General features: G+C 42.0%; 1 protein-coding gene across 1 annotated transcript in view; it reads right to left on the reverse strand.

The window, feature by feature from the left end:
* LOC102126915 (tripartite motif-containing protein 60) overlaps positions 1-20337 on the reverse strand; it is a 98679-nt gene that overhangs the window by 48044 nt on the left and 30298 nt on the right. The gene's annotated exons all lie outside the window — the stretch shown is intronic.

Consider the following 20337-nt stretch of genomic DNA (forward strand, 5'->3'; position numbering starts at 1 on the left):
AATGTTCTGAGTCTGAGTTCCCTGGGCAGTCCCAGATTGAAATACGCTCTCCAGCACCAGATACGCCTGGTGTTTTCTTTGGTTTTTCTGATTCTTTTGGGGGGATTGCGGGGAGTCAGGGTTAGAAGTCGGCCTGGTGGTGCTGGAGAACAGTGCTGAGGTCCAGCACGGAGTCCCAGGGCTCCCAAGTCAGATTAAAGACTTGAGGACCGGCGCGCAGGGGTCGGGGCGTCCTCCAGAAGCAGGGGCGCCGGCACACTCCAGCTATGGGATCTGGCAGAAGATGAAGTGAGCAGGAGAAAGAGAAGCCTCTTTAGCAGGGTTCAGTTCCTTTACTGGCAGCTGGCACCCGACCCCTGGAGGGTAGAGGACTTTGCAGCTCCCCATTCGGTGCCCTTGAGAGGCGCTGGGGTGAGGCTGGGGCCTCTGCGGGCTCCGGGAGAGGTCGAAAGTGAAGATCTTAGAACCTGAGCTCTGCCAGGTCACCGGGTTCGTGCATGATGGTCATGATGGGGTGGGAACTGCGGGAGCGACACATGCGCTGGGTGGAACACAAGGGCAAGGGCTGCGTTGTGTGTGTTTGTTTGAGATGGAGAGATGGAGTTTCGCTCTTTCCCCCAGGCTGGAGTGCAATGGCAGGATCTTCGCTCTCTGTAACCTCTGCCTCCCGAGGCAAGCGATTCTTCTGCCTCGGCCTCCGGAGTAGCTGGGATTACAGGAGCCCGCCACCACGCCCAGCTAATTTTTGTATTTTTGGTAGAGACGCACTTTCACCATGTTGGCCAGGCTGATCTCGAACTCCCGACCTCAAGTGATCTGCCCACCTCGACCTCCCAAAGTGCTGGGATTACAGGCATGAGCTACCGAGCCCAGTGGGCTGGGTTTTTAAATTTCATATATTGTTTTGGACCCAGGAGGTTGCTCTGTCACCTTGTAGTGCAGTGGGCAGTCATGGTTCACTGTAACCTGGAACTGCTGAGCTCAAGGGATCTTCCAGCCTCAACCTTCCAAATAGCCAGGACTGCCGGCACAGGTCACCATACCCAGCTAGTTTTTTCAAATTACCATGATTGGTGGGTAGAGATGCATAATATTCCTTTGAGGCAAAGGGAAAGCATGGCCAGGAAGTTGTCGAAATAAGCCTTAAAAAACCTGGCCAAATCTGTAGTAGCCAGATATTTACCATTTGCTGATTGGATAGAGTAAGTCACGTCAATAACATTGGGAGAGATCACCCCATTAAAGCTGTCATCAATTCACTCTGAGATGTCATATTTCTTTCAAAGCATAAGAACACACAAAATTGGGGTTGAACCCAGAAATAGTGAGATAATCACTCCTAGGTCTTGCATCATGGGTTTCAAATCTTGAGTATCTATTTTAACTAATATTTAATCATATCATTTTTCACTGGGGTCAGGAACATCCATGGATCCCATTTTGTAAAGCTAATTTGAAAATGCAGATGATGTAATTTAATTTGCATTTATTACTTATTGTATTTCTCTTTTCTCTTTACTATTTCATCCCAGTGTGTGTTCTCACCATGGAAAATTTAGGGAAACCAGTGATTTTCATAGTTAAGATAAAGGATACCTCTTTTACCTCCATTTTATCTTCAGTAACATCACTAAGGTAATAGAGGATTCTTCATTTAAAATCAGAGGGACTCCTGGTAAACTAATTAGAGGGAAATAATAAAGTCTATAAAGGTTTTCCAATGATGCATATCAACAGATGCTTAGGTTCAATCATCATCCAGGTTACACAGACAGAAAAGTCAACCAGCACCTTTTAATCTTTTGTGTTCTTTAGATTGTTTTTGGTAAATTTTGCATTTTCTTTTTTTTTTTTTTTTTTTGAGACGGAGTCTCCCTCTGTCGCCCAGGCTGGAGTGCAGTGGCTGGATCTCAGCTCACTGCAAGCTCCGCCTCCCGGGTTTACACCATTCTCCTGCCTCAGCCTCCTGAGTAGCTGGGACTACAGGCGCCCGCCACTTCGCCTGGCCAGTTTTTTGTATTTTTTACTAGAGACGGGGTTTCACCGTGTTAGCCAGGATGGTCTTGATCTCCTGACCTCGTGATCCGCCCGTCTCGGCCTCCCAAAGTGCTGGGATTACAGGCGTGAGCCACGGAGCCTGGCAATTTTGCATTTTCAACTTGAAGTTGCAAATTAGGAATTTTCCTCCAGTTTTTTTGTTTTGTTTTTGTTTGGTGGTTTTGTTGTTGTTGTTGTTTGGTCCTCTCCTTGAATCTATAATTTGGTGTTATTTTTCTTCCTCTTTCTTCCCTATATCCTTGACTTTTCATGTCCATTGTTTTTCATTCTTTTTTTTTTTTTTTTTTTTTGGTTGACAAGCAATACACTTTAGGGGCTGTTCCTTTTCATGTTATTATGTTTTGAAGTTTCTGACTGCAGAAAGCCTTCTATTAGTACCATCACAGTTCTATGGGCACTGGAGGGTTACAGAGTTTAGGAACCCTGGTTGTAAGCTTGGTTGAAATTGACCACTTCAGTGAGCCACAGGGGTCACTGGTTTCTCCCCATAATTCTTTTTCTTCTTTCTTTTTCTTTTCTTTCTTTTCTTGTCTTTTCTTTTGTTTGAAACAAGGTCACATTATGTTGCCCAGGCTGGTGTCAAGCTCCTGAGCTCAAGCGATCATTACAGGTGTGAGATACTGTTCCCAGCTATCTCCCTATAATTCTGAGGATTAGAATCTTTGTTGTAACAAAGGCCTAGACAGCAGCAGAAAGCAAAGATATTTCTAGGGTCCTAATTAGCCATCTGCTCTTATGAGTGTGAGCCTCAATAGCTACTGTTTAAATGTTTGTCTCCACAAACCTCATGTGTTATAAACAATCACCCATGTGATTCCACTGAGAGGAGGAACCTAATGACAGGTGTTTAGGTCTCAAGGGCTCCCCCTCATGGATTCATGCTAGGCTAAAAAAGAGCTTTTGAGGGTATATGCCTTCACTCTGCTCTCTCTTTCTTTTCTTTGAGATGGAGTCTTTCTCAGTCACCCAGGCTGGAGTGCAATGACACAATCTCGGCTCTGCCATCTCTGCTTCTGGGGTTCAAATGATCCTCCCACTTCAGCCTCCTGAGTAGGTAAGACTACAGCTGCATGCCATCATGCCCAGCTAAGTTTTGTACTTTTAGTAGAGATAGGGTTTTGCCATGTTGGCTAAGCTGGTCTTCAACTCCTGGCCTCAAGTGATCTGCCTACCTAGGCCTTCCAAAGTGCTGGGATTACAGGCGTGAGCCACTGCACTCAGCAACTCCGCCTCTGCTCTTTAGCCATATGATGAACAGTGTTTCTCCCTCCAGAGGCTGCAGCATTGAAGGCACCATCTTGGAAGCAGAGACCAGGCACTCACCAGACACCAAACCTGTCACTGCCTTGATCTTGAGCCTCCCAATTTCCAGAACTGTGAGAAATTAATTTCTCTTCTTTATAAATTACCAAATCTCAGGTATTCTCTCAAATCAGAACAAAATGGATTAACGTAAGTAATTGTAATTTTCGAATAATGCTAAATCTCCAAATAGTGACTCCTTGCTTCACACAAGTGACCACCAAACGAGCTCATATGTGGCACAGGATACAATTTTTCCACTATGTGCTCTATAGAACAGGCACCAGTTTGGAGGTGAGACACACTAACAATTGGTCACAAATTAGAGTTCCCCCTGAACTTACATCAGTCAGTCACAGCTTATGTTAGAATCTAGAAACACACCATGGAAAATTTAGGAAAGGCAGTGATTCTTATAGTTAAGACATGGGATACCTTTTTTGCCTTCATTTTATGATTAGTAATGTCACTGAGGTAATAGAGGACTCTTCATTTAAAAGCAGAGCAATCCCTGGTTACCTAATTGGAGGCAAAGGATTAAGTCCGTGAAGGTTTTCCAATTGATGCATTTCAGCAGATGTTGAAGTTCAATCACCATCCAGGTTACAGAAACAGAAAAGTCAACTGGCACCTTTTAATCTTTTGTGTTGTACAGATTGTGGGGAAAAGAAAGATCAGACTGTTACTGTGTCTATGTAGAAATAAGTAGATATAAGAGACTCCATTTTGTTCTGTATTTGAGATGCTATTAATCTGTGACCCTACCCCCAACCTTGTCCTTGAAAGAAACATGTGCTGTGGTGACTCAAGGTTTAATGGATTTGGGGCTGTGCAGGGTGTGCTTTGTTAAACAATTGCCTGAAGGCAGTATGCTGGTTAAAAGTCATCACCATTCTCTTAAGTACCCAGGGACACATACACTGCCAAAGGTCACAGGGACCTCTGCCTAGGAAAGCTAGGTGTTGTCCAAGGTTTCTCCCCATGTGAAAGTCTGAAATATGGCCTCGTGGGAAGGGAAAGACCTGATCGTCCCCCAGCCTGACACCCGTGAAGGGTCTGTGCTGAGGAGGACTAGTATAAGAGGAAAGAAGGCCTGTTGGCAGTTGAGAGAGAAAAGCATCTGTCTCCTGCCCTTCCCTGGGCAATGGAACATCTCGGTGTAAAACCCAATTGTATGTTCTGTTTACTGAGAAAGGAGAAAACCACCTTAGGGCAAAAGGTGGGACTTGCTAGCACAGTGCTGCTCTTTATACACTAAAAAGGTTTATAGAGATGTTTACATGTGCACAGCACTTTTCCTTAAACTTATGTCGCAGAGATCTTTATTCATATGTCTTATGCTGACCTTCTCCCTACTATGATCCTATTATCCTGTCACTTCCCTTTTTCTAAGATGGTAAAGATAATGATCAATAAATACTGAGGGAACTCAGAGACCGGTGCCAGCGTGGGTCCTCTGTATGCTGAGCACCGGTCCCCTGGGCCCACTTTCTCTATACTTTGTCTCTGTGTCTCATTTCTTTTCTCAAGTCTCTCGGTCCACCTAACGAGAAACACCCACAGGTGTGGAGGGGCAGACCACCCCTTCACAGATTCTTTTGGTAAATTTTGCATATTCAACAGGAAATTGCAAATTAGGAACTTCTCTTCCAGTTTTTGTTGTTGTTGTTGTTCCTCTCCTTGAATCTGTAATTCAGTTTTATTTTTCTTTTTATTCCCTGTCTCCCTGATGTTCATGTCCATTGTTTTGTTTTTTTGTTTGTTTGTTTTGTAGACATTCAATACACTTTATGGGCTGTTCCTTTTCATGTGATTATGCTTTGACAATACATAATAACCATTTAACATGATTATTGTCTATGACAATACTGATCGTAACAGCTTGTGAAGAAGGTTCAATAGAGAAATAAGGCATAAACTTTTCTGTAAACTTATCAGTGGAAGTGTACACGAGGATCTGTTTTTTAAATTATAAAAGACATAGCAGTATGTCTGGACTGAGATGCATGACTCAGGGAGACATTAAAGGGGACCTGAGTCCATGTTCCTATACTTAAATAGCAAAATATTATCTAAATTACTGACCTAGGTCAGAGAATTCTTTCAAAGAGTCTCAGCCAAACTCAGTAAAAGCAGCACAAAGCAGCTGAGCTGAAAGTGCAGGCTCATGACGGGGCACAGAGCCACTGAGCAAAGCAAAGCTAAAACAGCAATTCCCTGAAGGTGGCAGCCAACATCTGGATAATCCTGCTCACAATGGCCATTGAAAGAGTCCGTTTGCATAGATAGGGTGGACCCTGCCTGACAACTGGTTCAGTGTTGAGACTGCTGATGCCACACACTCCAAGACTGTGTGAAATGGATTCTTACTCTTGTAATGAGGTTTATGAGGAAAGAAGGGTGTCTACAGAGTTGATGCAGAAGTGACTTGAGAGAGCAGGGAAGGGAGACTGGTTTGGGGCTGTGATGGTGGTCATGGGTGGGGCTGCTGAAAGGGTCCTGCACTACCAGGGACTTGCTAGGTCTGAACCTCCCACCTGCACCAACAGAGGGAGCACCCAGGCTTTCTCATCAGCTTGTCCAGGGAGGGCAGAAGGGAAGAGAGAAGAGTGAATCCCCCCAAAAATACCAGCAGTCAAACATAAACATGGAATCAGAAGCTTTATTACAAATGCCCTCCAAGAACACAGGAAGAAAAGATAGCTACATACAAAGGGTGCTCTAAGTAGTTCCTCACTGGCCTATGACAATATGATTGTAACAGCTTGTGAAGAAGGTGCAATAGAGAAATAAGGCATAAGCTTTTCTGTAAACTTATCAGTGAAAGTGTACACATAGGATCTGGTTTCTGTCTTAATTTAATTTAATAATTGCCTTAATTTAATACTTAATTTAGGAGACCTAAATAATTAAACATGAGGCCAAAGTACACAAGAAAGCGGCAGCCCTTTATTGCAAATATGCACACACTCTCAGGCGAGGTTCTCCAGTCCTCAGGTATAGGGCCAGGGAAGTCGCACCAGAGCTCTCCGTGAGGTTCCCTGCTCCACAAACGCGGGGGCCCAAAAAGTCACGCTGGCGCTTACCGGCCTCGGACTTTTATGCCTGGGAGCTGGAAGGGGAGGAGTTTGGGGTGTGTGTAGGAGTGGCTTCTTGAATTTCGGTGTCCCCCCCCGCCCCCGCGCCCCCCCGTCACTCTGCGCATGCTCAGTTGATTTGGTTCTTCCCCGGGCGCGGGAATTTTTCCCCAGCGCGGGAAAATCTGTGATGAAGAACCCGGAAACAACAGGGACTGCTCCATCTTGTTCACCTTCCTCCATCTTGTCCCTTCTCCCTCACCCAAACAGTTTCTAAATTATAAGATGAACCCTCTCCCAACTCATAGTCCAGAAAAACACCAATTTGCAGGACTTCTGTATTCCTTGTACTGCATGGACTACAGAATGGCTGAATTTGCCAGCACCCAATCTGTGGAGTTGGTGATGTAAGACCATCTCTGGGAAATGTTTCTTTACGCCCACCAATGAAGCATGTACTTTGCCTCTCAACTTCTGAAAGGAATGAGGCACATCCCCCATATATCTCCCAACTTCCTGAGTCCAGCACAAACACATTCCTCCATATTTCTTTCAAATTTCAGAAAAACATCACCTGGGAGATCTCCGATAAGGAATGCTAAATGTATAATGTTAACCAATTGTAATGCTGTAACCGAGAGAATTACCTTGTTCCCTATAACTTTACATATCCTGTTTACATCGGGCTATAAAAAGCAAGCACTCGCATTGTTCGAGGCCCTCCTGTATGCTGTGGAATGGAGGGACCAAGTTCAAACTTGTAGTAAAGATCCTTGCTGCTTGGCTTTGACTCTGGACTCTGGTGGTCTTCTTTGGGGAACAAACGGTCTGGGCATAACACTTCTACTTGCCAAAAGTGTCTCCCAGCATCAAATCCCTCACAGCTTCGGACAGCTGGATAAAAACTAAATGACTGGAGATTATCAATGAAGTGTGGGTTCATCATTCTAAATATCACACTTTTTCTATCTCTTGAGATAATAAGACTAGGGTGGGCTGTTTCTGGATCTAGTGTCAAATCCTGAAAAGTACTCATCATTTTTTGCAGGCCAAAATAATGTGGAGGGAGACTCAAACTCTCCTTCTTTGAGTCGTATAAGAAGACTGCAGGGGTTTTCAAGTTGTCATGTGTTGTAGATGTTCTCAACACCTATCAACACATCCAGGTCTGCCTGAAAACACTTCCCTGTTACTTCATTTAAGAGATTCTGTAGTGTGGATGAGTGGTCTGAAATTTGTCTTTGGTTTTCAGTGAGTTTTTCTTTAGCATCCTTCTCTTCAGTAAGTAGCCTGGCATTAATTACAGCTCGTTCCTTTACCAAGAAAGACTTAATTTCTTTAAATTCAGATTGTAATTCCTTCCTCCATGTTGCTATCTTCCTTTTCCTTAGAATCCAATAGTATGATTTATAGTGAAATGAGAACTTAGACGTAAAAGAAGCCAGGGCTAGAATCTGGTGTTCTTTCCAAGAACACGTTGGCAAGTGGAAGCCAAGAATGGAAAATGGGCTACAGACATGGAGTTTAGGGAATGAGGTCATTTTGGGAGGTGAGAATGAAGGGAGGAAATAGAGGGCTGAAACTTAGGCGCCAATATGCCTAGACAAGGCTCTTGTTACCGATGGGTTTCAAATGAGTGATTTTTCCTTTTGCCAAAGGCTCTAACATGGTTTAACTAATTTTCTTTCCTTCCTTCCTTCCTTCCTTCCTTCCTTCCTTCCTTCCTTCCTTCCTTGCTTCCTTCCTTCCCTCCTTCCTTCCTTCCCTCCCTCCTCCCTCCCTCCTTCCTTCCTTCCTCTTCCATTTATTTATTTATTTATTTATTTATTTTTGAGACAGAGTCTTGCTCTGTTGCCCAGGCCAGTGTGCAGTGGTGCAGTCTCGGCTCACTGCAACCTCGGCTCACTGCAACCTCATTTTCCTGAGTTCAAGAGATTCTCCTGCCTCAGTCTCCTGAGTAGCTGGGACTGCAGGCACGCACATCACGCCTGGCTAACTTTTGTATTTTTAGTAGAGACAGGGTTTCACCATGTTGGCCAGGCTTGTTTTCAAAGCCTGACCTCAAGTGATCTATCCGCCTCGGTGCTGGGATTACAGGTATGAGTCTCCGTGCCCGGCCCTCTCTCTTCCTTTCAACAGGGTCTTCCTATTGCCCAGGCTAGAATGCAGTGGTGATCATAACTGACTGTAGCCTTCAACTCCTAAGCTCAAGTGATTCTCCCACTTCAGCCTCCCCGGTAGCTTAGACAGGCATTCATCACCATGCCTGGCTAATTATTTTGTTTTAGAGATGAAGACCTGCTATGTTGCACAGGCTGGTCTCTAACTCTTTGCTTCAAGCAATTCTCCTGTCTTAGTTTCCCAAAGTGCTGGGATTACACTTTGGGTGGGTGAGCCGCCACACTCATTCCTGATTATCCTGTGTTTATCTAAAATTTCGATGTTTTATTCATCATGTATGTTTCGTGGGTGTTTTTATTTTTTTCAAAAATGGAGTTCAAATGTTATCTTGATTGCTGAGATTTTTGGCACATTCTTCAGTTTTGTGCTCACTCGTTCTAGACCTGTCCCTGAACAGAGGGCAAAAATGATTCAGGATGGGACCGAAGACTTCACTGACTTCACTAATTTCAGTTTTTCTTTTTCCTTCTGATCAAATGTTCAGGAAACAATGATTTTTGTTCCTCAAAGGAAGCTGTAAGAAGGGCAATACATGAAAGAAGGGATCAGCCTTTACATTTTCTTTGGTCCACTACCCTCCATCTGGTCTACTCACTGATTTCACCCCTGGGATCCAAATTGGGGTGATGCCATTACTACTGATCCCCTTAACCATCTTGATCAAGGTCTTTAAAAAAGTATTTTCCTTTGTGTTCTGAAAATGTTAGAAATTACAAATAACTTTTAATAGACAAATAATTAGGCCAGGTATAGTGTTCATGCCTGTAATCCCAGCATTTTGAAGGCCAAGGCGGGCGGATCACTCGAGGTCAGGAGTTTGAGACCAGCCTGGCCAAAGTGGTGAAACCCCATATATACTAAACTTCATTTTGGTCACTCCCACTTCAGTGATGGCTGCAAAAGGGAAGAGCTCCATGTTCTTATTTTTAATTCATTCCCAAACTGTCCCCTGCACTTGTCTAATTTCCTGAATTTTTTTAAAGGCATCTGGCTTTATGCCATTTTCATCTTGCAGAATACTTTCAAGGAGCCCTCTCATCTGCAACGCAGGCACATTGGTTCACTAAGCCAGCTGCTCAGGTATCTCGGAGATGTTCTTGGCATCTCTTGAATTGTTTTACCTGTTTTTATGTTTTTCCATTTGGAAGTTGGTTTCTTGTTTAATTGGAGCACATTCTTCAGTAGCTTTCTAACAAGGTTCATGGGAAATAAAGTTTTTGAGACCTTTGTATTTGAAAATATCTTTAGTCTATCCTGATATTTAATCAGAAGTTTTTCAGAGTCTGGAATTATAGTTTTGAAACAATTTACTCTTACATATTTTAAACCTTTTAAACTGGGAAATATATTGCTATGCTATCTACAATGTATTATGAAATACATTAGCATAAACAAATGTCCTATAAACATGAGATTTAGTCAATATATTACACAAATTTGGTAATGAGCTCTCACCCAAGGTCAGCTGGCATTATAATGGATAAATTTAAGCTCCAGGTACCATTGTAATGTTTCAGTTATTTTTATTTATTTATTTTTCTTTTTTTGAGATGGCGTCTCTGTCACCCAGGCTGGAGTGCAGTGGCGCCATCTCTGCTAATTGCAGCCTCTACCTCCTAGGTTCAAGCAGTTCTCCCACCTCAGCCTCCTGAGTAGCTGGAATTACAGACACATGCCACCACGCCTGGTCAATTTTTGTATTTTTAGTAGAGATGGGGTTTCACCATATTGGTCAGGCTGGTGTTGAACTCCCGACCTCAAGTGACCCACCTGCCTCAGCCTCCCAAAGTGCTGGGATTACAGGCATGAACTATTATACCTGGCCAGTTATCTTAATCTTACACCAATCCAGAGAAAATTACACATCTCCTGACTAAATTACAATAATGAATTATAGTAGACATCAAAAATTGGATGACATTGGTGAGGTAAGTGTTATTAGAGATATATGGATTGACTGAAATATTTGAGGATCTGTAAATGCAGTGGCTTCCTTGGATAAGAAAACAATCATAGTTTAATGACAGAATCATTTTTGTAAGTGATAAGAGTTTCATAAATGAAAAATATAATTGTGTATTTCCGGCATCCCTACTCTGCACTCCCCTTGCCAGTTTCGGGCTACTTAATATTCCACCACCAACCTTATGTCCCAAGAAATCATCACTGTAATATTCTTTTCCCCATTTTCCCTACATAATCAGGCTTCTTCCTAATTGTTCTATCCCTCACTCATTGCCGAAACTAAGGCACTGAGATAGTGGAAAGAGCATGCATTTGAAATCCCATACTATGTTGGGCAGTTTGTGGCAGTTATCAATTTATTGCCTCTATTTTTATCTTTCAAAGAATCAGCTTTGGTTTTGTTGATTTTCTGTCTTGTTTCCAATTTCAATTTTATTGATTTCTGCTCTAATTTTTATTTTTGTCCTTCTGTATGCTTTATATTGAAAAGCTTTACATTTGCTTTTTTTCTCTCTATTTTCTCAAGGTACAGGGTTAAGTTACTGATTTTAGATCTTCTTTTCTAATATATGTTATAAATTTAATGCTATAAATTTCCCTGTAAATACTGCTTTAGTATTTACAATACTAATACAATACTGAATATTGTATTTGTATTTTGCTCAAAATATTTAATTTTCCTGAGACTACTCTTTGACCCAAGGGGTATTTAGAAGAGTACTAATTTTCACATTTTTGTGGATTTCTTAGAGACTTTTCTATAACATCAACTTTAATTTTGTATGGTCCGATAATGTAGTTTGTATGATTTCTAGTCTTTAAATGTGTGAAAGCATGTTTCATAGCCCCATGATGTGGTTTATCTTGGTGAGTTTCCCATAGGAACTTGAAAAGAATGCTGATTTTGACTTCTCTGTTTTTTGTTTTTATTGGAGATAAGATCTCACTAATGTTGCCCAAATTGGTCTCAAACTTCTGGCCCCAAGTGATCCGCCCACTTTGGACTTCAAAGTGCTAGGATTAAGACAGGGTCTGGCTATATTGTCCAGACTGGCATTCAATAGCTATTCACAGGCATAATCATAGCCCACTGCATCCCCAGACTCCTGGGCTCAAGAGATACTCCTGCTTCAGCCTCCCAAATAGCTGGGACTACAGGAGCACACCACCATGTCTTGCTTTTCTGGGTTTAATCAACCATGTTTTATGATTACATTTTAATCTGTTCTATTAACTTCTTTTTTTTTTTTTTTTTTTTTTTGAGACAGAGTCTCGCTCTGTTGCCAGGCTGGAGTGCATTGGCATGATCTCCACTCATTGCAATCTCTGCCCCCCAGTTTCAAGAGATTCTCCTGCCTCAGCCTCCCAAGCATCTGGGCCTACAGGTGCACACCACCACGCCCAGCTAATTTTTGTATTTTTAATAGAGATGGGGTTTCACCATTTTGGCCAGGATGATCTTGATCTCGTGGCCTCGTGATCTGTCCGCCTCGGCCTCCCAAAGTTCTGGGATTACAGGCATGAGCCACTGCGCCTGGCCTTCTTATTTTATACATATTTTAAAACATTTTTTCGTGGTTCTCCCATGGGCTTGCAGTTTATATTTTAAAATAATTTGAGACCTCCTTTAAATGAAATGTACTGTTTCCCTTTAAGTATAAGAACCTTGTAATAGTATATTCCCAATTCTCACTGATCCTTTGTGGTCTTGTAGTTATACTCTACTTTTACATATGCTGGAAGAACACTATACATTATTATTGTTGTTGTTTCAAAAAGCTAGTTATCTTTTAGAGCAATTACCTTTATTTTATTTTATGTACTTTATTTCTTTGTGTAAACACAAGTTTCTGACATATATAATATTCCTTCGGCCTGAAGTACTTTAACATTCCTTATAGTGTCTGCTTGTGGCAACAAATTTCATATTATTTTTCTTTTTTTTTTTTTTTTTTTTTTTTTTTTTGAGACGGAGTCTCACTGTCGCCCAGGCTGGAGTGCAGTGGCCGGATCTCAGCTCACTGCAAGCTCTGCCTCCCGGGTTCACGCCATTCTCCTGCCTCAGCCTCCCGAGTAACTGGGACTACAGGCGCCCGCCACCTCGCCCGGCTAGTTTTTTGTACTTTTTAGTAGAGACGGGGTTTCACCGTGTTAGCCAGGATGGTCTCGATCTCCCGACCTCGTGATCCGCCCGTCTCGGCCTCCCAAAGTGCTGGGATTACAGGCTTGAGCCACCGCGCCCGGCCCTCATATTATTTTTCTAAGTATTTCTCCATTGCTTTTGAGAAATATGCTAATTGGTTATAGAATTGTGAGTTGGCAGGGTTTTTTTTAATTTACGGAAGGAACTACTGTCTCTTTGATTTCACATTTTCCGATGAGAGGTCTGTTGTAATTCTTATCCTTCTTCCTTCGTCAGTAGTCATGCACTGCAAAACAGCGTTTCAGCCACTGATTGCATACATGACAGTGGTCCTATAAGATTATAAAACTGCATTTTTATGGAATTTTTCTGTGTTTATATATACTTAAATACACAAATAGTTGCCATTGTGTTACAATTTCTATAGTATTCAGTGCAGTAACGTGCTGTACAGGTTTATAGCCTAGGAGCATTCACCTGTACTGTGTAACTTACAGGCATCATAAGCTACACAACTGCAATCTAGGTTTGTGTGACATACTCTATGATGTTTACAGAATGATGAAATCATCCTATGACGTACTTTTCAGAACATATTCCCATAGTTAATGTATGCATGGCAGTAAGGTAGGTTTTTACTTGGGCTGCCTTCAAAATTGTTTTTGATTTTAATTTTCAGCAGTTTGAATTTGATTGATATACCTATGTTTGGAGATATGCTTCTTGGTTTTGGAGTGTTGGTGTCTGTAACTAAATTCTTAGCCATGGTGTTTTTCAAATATTTCTTGTTTTTATGTGTAAATTTTGGTTTATTTTTGCCTTTATTTATAGTGATGAGATTTATTCTTTCTGAGATTCCAAGTATCCATAAATGACATTGTTTGATACTGTCCAACAGTTCTTAGATTCTCTATTTTTTATTCTTTTCACTTTATAATCCAGTTTGGGTAGTTCGTTTATCTATCTTCAAGTTCACTGATTATTTCCCTCAGTGTGTTGAGGGTACTAATTAGCCCATTGAGGGCATCTTCATCTCTTTTCTGTCATTTTCATTGCTAGCATTTCCATTTGTTTTGTTTGTTTGTTTGTTTTTTGTTTTGTTTTTTGAGACGGAGTCTCACTTTGTCGCCCAGGCTGGAGTATGGTAGCACTATCTTGGCTCACTGCAACCTCCACCTCCTGGGTTCAAGCAATTCTCCTGCCTCAGCCTCCCAAGTAGCTGGGATTACAGGCGCCTGCAACCATACCTGGCAATTTTTTTTTTTTTTTTTTTTTTTTGTATTTTTAGTAGAGAAGGGGTTTCACCATGTTGGCCAGCCTGGTTTCAAACACCTGACCTTAAGTGATCTGCCCACCTCAGCCTCCCAAAGTGCTAGGGTTACAGGTGTGAGCCACCGTGCCCAGCTTATCCATTTGATTTTATAGTTTCCAACTCGCTGATAAAGTTATGTATCTGATCCTGCATCCTGCATATTGTCTTTATTTTCCACTAAAGCCTTTAACATATCAATTGCAATTATTTTTCATTGTTTTGCATGAGATTTCCTACATTTGTGTCATAGTATGGTTCTGATGTTCATTTCATCTCTTCAGAGTGTGGTTTATTTTCCTTTTACTTTTTTTTTTGTATGCCTTGTACTTTTTTGTTTTTGGTGAAAACCAGACATATATAGAAAAATACATACTGAGGTAAACATTTTTATACTTGTAGATTATATTAGTTTTGGAGGGAATACCCTAATAAGGTATCACAAACTGGATCGTTTACATAACAGGAAATTTATTGTCTCACAGTTCTGGAGGCCAAGTCGAAAAATATGGGTGTTGGCAGAATTGGTTCTTTCTGAGGGCTGTGATACAGAATTGCTTCCATGCCTCCAGGCTCTGGTGGGTTGCTGCCAATCTTTGGCATTCCTTGGCTAGTAGATGCATCACTGCAATGGCATTCCCCCATGTTTCCTCATATAACCTTCCTCTGTGCATATCTTCGTGTCAAAACTTCATCTTTTTATAAGGGCAGCAGTCATATTGGATTAAGGACCACCCTAATGACCTCATTTGAACGATTACCTTTATTTCATTTTATTTTTTTGAGATGGGGTTTTGCTGTTGTCACCCAGGCTGGAGTGCAACGGCACGATCTTGGCTCACTGCCACCTCCACCTCCCGGGTTCAGGAGATTCTCCTGACTCAGCCTCCCGAGTAGCTGGGATTACAGGTGCCCGCCACCACGCCCAGCTAATTTTTGTATTTTTACTAGAGACGGGGTTTCACCATGTTGGCCAGGTTGGTCTCGATTTCCTGACCTCAGGTGATCCACCCGCCTGGGCCTCCTAAAGTGCTGGCATTACAGGCGTGAGCCACCGCACCCGACCTTAACAGATTACCTTGATAAAGACCTAATTTCCTAATGAGGTCACATCTGAAGCACTGGGGTTAGCACTTCAATAGATGTTTTTGGCAGAACACAATTCAACCAATAGAAGAAATGAACTTGTTTCCCTTCTGCTAGGCCTGTAGGGAGGGTGTGTTTGTATTAATCGAGCCAGGAGTTAGGCAGAGTTTGAAGTTTGTTATTTCTATGGTTACCCTTAGTGCATTCAAGGCTTCAGACTCCCCTCGTGATATGTCTCTTTCATTTCTCAAACTGGATTCTACTGTTATTTTTACTCAACTCCTGTTAGTGTGGTTTTGGGAGTTGGGGAAGCTCGTGTTCTCTGATGTTCTGATTGAGTATGAGTCGTGGTCAGGCACTCTGAACTCTGGTCTCAGGCATGTGTGGCCTTCACAGATGTTCTTGACCCTCTTCCAGATGTGATGCTGGGCCTAGCACACATTCCCACATCTCACAGCACACAGGGAAATGACTGGCACATCTTCCAAGTCCCCTTTCTCAGGGAACTACCTGGTGATACACTCACCAAAAGAACGGAAGAAAACTAAGAAGGAAAACAAGGGATCAGACAACAATAGACTTAAAACCTCTGGACTTAAGGTAGAAGATAAAACGTAATTCTTAGGGTAATGGAAACATGAAAGGCCTCAGATGACAGCCGTGCATCATATCACCAAATTTCAGTTCTAAGATGATAGAGGGCTTCAGGAGATTGAACGCTACAAAGAAAATGAATATAATCAACAAATTACATGGGAGTTTAGAGAGGAACTTTAGAGATTAGCAGCTATGGGGCTGAAAGAGATAAACAGAAAATGCAGCAAGTAAAGTATCAGGCAATTTTAATCACAGTAAAACAAAATTTGTATATCAAAGATATTATGATTATAGTACCTAAGTGGCTCAGCTATGAACAATTAGATAGTCATATGAAAATATTAATCCAATTAATAGTTGTGGAGAAATAGCAAGGTCACTAGAATAAGTCATGCCTCTGTTTAACAGGAATTTGGCGTAGGATAGCCTGACCCAGGACATTTTTTGTTTTTTATATAAGCCTGTTGCTGTACTGGATAACTCTCCATATAATTTTGATAAAATTCATAATGTGGAACATATTGAATTATCGACTGTGTAAGTAATACCATTTTTCATCTTAGAATATCAAAAGTACTTTACAATGTATTCCCATTACATCTCTGAAGAGTAGGCATTTCTAATAATATTTTATTGATAGCTGCTAAAATAATGGGGAAAAGAGCCCTTCTTCTGCTTATAAGTGGTAAACACAGAATTCAGAATTGTAGATCTCCTCACCTAAATAAAAATAAAAAATAGTTTTCAAATAATTCATCCTTCATAATCTATTACCGTACAGGTTACAAGAGGTTACAAATCATACCCGGTGTGAAACACAGCCTAAGTAGTTTCATAAAAATATCACTTGAAGAAAAGATATGAGACCTGGCATTCAAGTTATAAGATTAAACGTCACCCACTTCATTGTCCAGAAAAATCCTAATATTACCGGGTTTTACTTTTAATAGAAGAACAATTGCCGCTCTACCTACTGTAATGACTTCAGCAAAGTTATTACATTTCTGTAGCTGAATACTAAAGCATGAATCCTATTGTGACGGTGTCTTTTTCCATCTCCTGGGAAGACAATTCTAACAAACAACTCTATTATATCTATCCAGTTTGATTTTTTCTTCTCTCTTCTTGCTAGTAATACCAGCCTTAATCTTTTTTGGATCATGAGTTTTTGTAGTGTCTTTCCAAATCTCACTGTATTCTATCTTCAGAGATACAAGATTGTGACATGCTGTTTCAGGACCTAGAATGAAATCTATGTAAAATGAAGAATCTTTTGTCGACCATAATGTTGTGGCAGAAGTCTAGAATCATCATTCCTTAGTTAAAATGGAAAAGCTCATGAAAGTTTTATCTTAAAACTTGTTATTGATACATACCTTTATACTAGTTACTGGTTGTCTATTTGAGTGAATAGTTTGCTATCTCATTTAATAGAGCTTTAAATTAGAAAATATGCTCTGAAAGTTTTGTTTTCATCTAGTGTGTGTATCATATCCTATTCTTTGTATTTCCGGGTTTTCAGAACTGCATCTTATTCATTTTCCAAATAGAGCATAAAGTGCTCAAAATCAGAGTTTAATCTGATTAAACTGGCACATGTATACCTATGTAACAAACTTGCATGTTTTGCACTTGTAACCCAGAACTTAAAGTAAAAAAAAGAATGATGTCAGACATGTTTTGATGGTGATACGAAAGGGTATAGAGGGTGCTATGGGAGGATGGAGAAGTGATAGAAGAATCAACAACTTCGGATGAATTACCCATTCTAGGACTCACTTTCTTGTGCTTTGTATAGGAGGCAATTATCACTACCTCTCTGTTCTAATGCATAGGTTCCATTGAATGTTTAGGTGAAGTAGTGCATGTATCAAGGTTCATAATGAAGTAACACTAGCTGTTCTCTAGGAACAAACCAGAGGGCCAAGTATATTGTGGGAAACAACCTAGAAGACTGGATGCCCTACAGGTGGTTCAGAACACATCCGTTTCATTTATAGTACTTCCTGTAGAAGATTTTCCTTAAATTTGGTAATCCATTTTAAAATAGCCTGAAGTATATATAGTGATATAGGACGAAAACGAATGACGGGCAGCTGTGGAATATGCAAGTAGCTCCTATTTGTAGGTAACAAGGCGGAGTGTTCTATACATAACCCCTACTCATATAAATGCGGCGGGGGGGGGGTGGTTGTATATGCCTAGACCATTTGGGAACATTTACAAGAAGCCATTAAGAGCAATTATCATTTGGAAGGCAAATAGATGACAGCAAGTCACTGTGTAACTATTTTGCCAAGTAGGGTGTTCTCTCCTATACAGCACACACATTTACTCTTTAAAATATTTCCATCGAATCCTTCTGCAGTATATGTGTTTGTGCTCCTGACAAAAGAATATTCGTATTCTCTCCTTTTAGTAAACTGAGTCCTCATGAAGAGGAGGCCATGCCATCATTGCATTGCTTTTCTCTCTTCCGCACTGCAGCTTCCTGCCGCTGAGGAGGGTACCATTACCCCTGTGTGCCACGCTTCCTGTCAGAGTCCATAGACAGCTAGCACTCGAAGAATATGTGAGCAAATATCTGTCAGTGAATGGGATGACAGGCAGACACTGTGTATATTAATATAAAGATCCTGAGATGGGGTCCGACTTGGATACTGTCCCCACGCGGGTAGTAGCTGAAACCATGTGCTATGCATGACATTGCCAAGGATCTCACAAACTGCCAGAGTCACCAGGGAGATTTCTTTTAACTATAGCCCAGGTACCGCACAGGAAACGTCTGAATCATCCACCTAGGAAAGCCTACTCTACAGCTGCCCGGCACTGCCCAGACATAGCCCCTCCACTCTCCACACCCCTACATAGCCCCTCCACTCTCCACACCCCTACGAAACCCCCACCTACAGAATGAGCAGATAGCATATAAATGTCTCAACCAGCAGTTTGTCTGCTATGTCTGAGCCTGTGGAGGCTGAAAACGCTAGAATGAGTTTGGGAATCCAGAAAACAGAGGCAAGGACTGACTCTGGAAGCATTTCCTTCAAGGGATAAAAAGAATTAAAACTGCCTGAGAAGGAAAAGGCCAACGTTAGCCAACAAATCCTACATCTACCTGCCTGAGAAAAACAAGACTAAAATATTTCCAATATTCAATTAACCCAGGACCAAATCACTGATTAAGTTAGAGGAGTTTCAACGGACTACTGAGAGACAAGGAAATCCAATCTTCCACTTTTAGTCTCCTCACGTTCTCCTCACTCACCCCACCTCCCAGGCTGAAAATGCAATCAGAAAAGGTGGGAAATGTTCATCAGAGCCTGTCATTGGCCAGACAATAATTGCATCTAGAGTCTGTCCAATAAGGAAACAGAAAGGAAACTATCCACGGGCTTATAAGCTCTGAAGGCGCCAGATTCAGAACTCTCAGGTGAAGAGAGAGGCTGTGCTGTGTTCCTGTCCTGACCTGGACCAAGAAGGACACGACTGACCTGCAAAGACAGGACCAGGCATTCTTAGTCGGCAGTGGTGCTGAGGGAACCACCCCCACATCTGGAAATTTAAGGGCAGCTCCCGAATACTCACAGAGCCTGGACCCAAGTGGAGATTTGACATCAGGAAGCGCCCCTCGGACCACAACTACAGGTGAGCGGGGACTCAGGGAAGGGGCAGGCGCCTTGGGCCAGGTTATGCGTTGGGGGAGACCTCGGAGGCTCAGGCTGCGCTTGGAGCGATCCTGTGAGGACTTCTCCTCACAGTCCATGAGGACGAAAATGGATGGAATAGGAGGCTACATTGGACACCCTGCACAAAATGGCGACACTCCCAACACACCAGGATGGAATAGGAGGCTATACTGAGGAAGTGCTTGGGAAATTCACTTTGCAGAGACCTAGCCAGTGGAGTGGATAATGTAGGTGAGGTCAGAGGATGATGCAGTAGTTGAGAGCGAGGAGGAAGGGCCCGTTGTGCTTGTGGTCAGCGACCCCAAAATATTAGAACACGAAGCCATAATGCCTGACCTTGTTCTTGCCACTACTTTAGTTCATCTGAACTTGGGAGATTTGTGTGGCCATAGAGAAGTCAGTCCTGGAAGCCAGATGGAGTTGGAGTAAAAAAAGAATGTGGGAGAGATTTGTGTGAAGTGTGAAGAAGAAAGAGGAAGACACAGGGGATTTTATGTATTTATTTATTTTTATGTATGTATGTATGTATCAAGATGCAGTTTCACTCTTGTTGCCCAGGCTGTAGCACAATGGCAGCCTCTCAGCTCACTGCAACTTCTGCTTGCAGGTTCAAGTGATCCTCCTGCCTCAGCCTCCCAAGTAGCTGGGATTACAGGTGCCCACCACCACGCCTAGCTAATTTTTGTTTTTTAGTAGAGATGGGGTTTCACCATGTTGGCCAGGCTGGTCTCAAACTTCTGACCTCAGGTGATCTGCCCACCTCGGCCTGCCAAAAAGTTCTGGGATTACAAGCGTGAGCCACCCACAAGGGATTTTAGAGTTTCTAGATGTAGCAGAAGTGAAAGATAAGGTTCAGAAATGAGAGTAAGAGAGAAGCTGGTCTGGCTTGGAGACAATGACACAGAGACAATAAGACTTCACTTTTTATTT

Source organism: Macaca fascicularis, chromosome 5, assembly GCF_037993035.2.
Source record: "Macaca fascicularis isolate 582-1 chromosome 5, T2T-MFA8v1.1".
Taxonomy (NCBI): domain Eukaryota; kingdom Metazoa; phylum Chordata; class Mammalia; order Primates; family Cercopithecidae; genus Macaca; species Macaca fascicularis.